Raw genomic sequence first — 690 nt, 5'->3', positions numbered from 1 at the left:
CAGCCCGGCGGGTCCCCAGGGGATGCGAGGCGCTCGCCTCGCGCTAGAGGGCGAGAGAGGCTGGGGACCCCGTGGAGTCGGGTATCTCAGGTCCCCTTGGCCCACGGGGAGGGGCGCTCCCGGGATGAAGCTAGAGTAAATACAGGACATCAGGACATTGTTTTCTGGCGGCGGGTCTTTAAAAAGCTTCCTACTTTCCTCATTGCACACAAACACGCAGATGCGCCCTGGGAACGTCCCTTGTAAGGATCTGTGCTGGCTAGCGTCAGATCGGATTTCTAGGTGATTAGGGTGTGCATGAAATGGCGGGGAAGAAAGAGGACTGAGGTGTAGACGTGGTGTGTGACTCAGTTTTCTCACCTATTTAATGAAAATAATACCCACCACGTAGGATTATTATGAGGATTAAGTAAGTTGAAGTACATAAAGCACTTGGAAGTGTGCCTGGCACACAGTAGGTGACATGTGTTGGTAGTAGTAGTAGCTGTAGTTATTGCTGCTATTGGTGTTATTTCGTGGAGATGTGTAACATTGGGCATTAAGCCCTGTGTTTTCTGGAGGAAACAGTTTCTCCATCTGTACAATGATTGGGGTGCTCTTTTCTTCTTTCATTCAAAAACATACTGAACTAGGTGATGGGCACCAACTGGTGAACAAGATGGACACAAGGCCTTCCTCAGTGGCAGGGAT

Source organism: Mandrillus leucophaeus, unplaced genomic scaffold, assembly GCF_000951045.1.
Source record: "Mandrillus leucophaeus isolate KB7577 unplaced genomic scaffold, Mleu.le_1.0 Scaffold50, whole genome shotgun sequence".
Classification (NCBI taxonomy): Eukaryota; Metazoa; Chordata; class Mammalia; order Primates; family Cercopithecidae; genus Mandrillus; species Mandrillus leucophaeus.
This window is presented reverse-complemented; position numbering follows the sequence as displayed.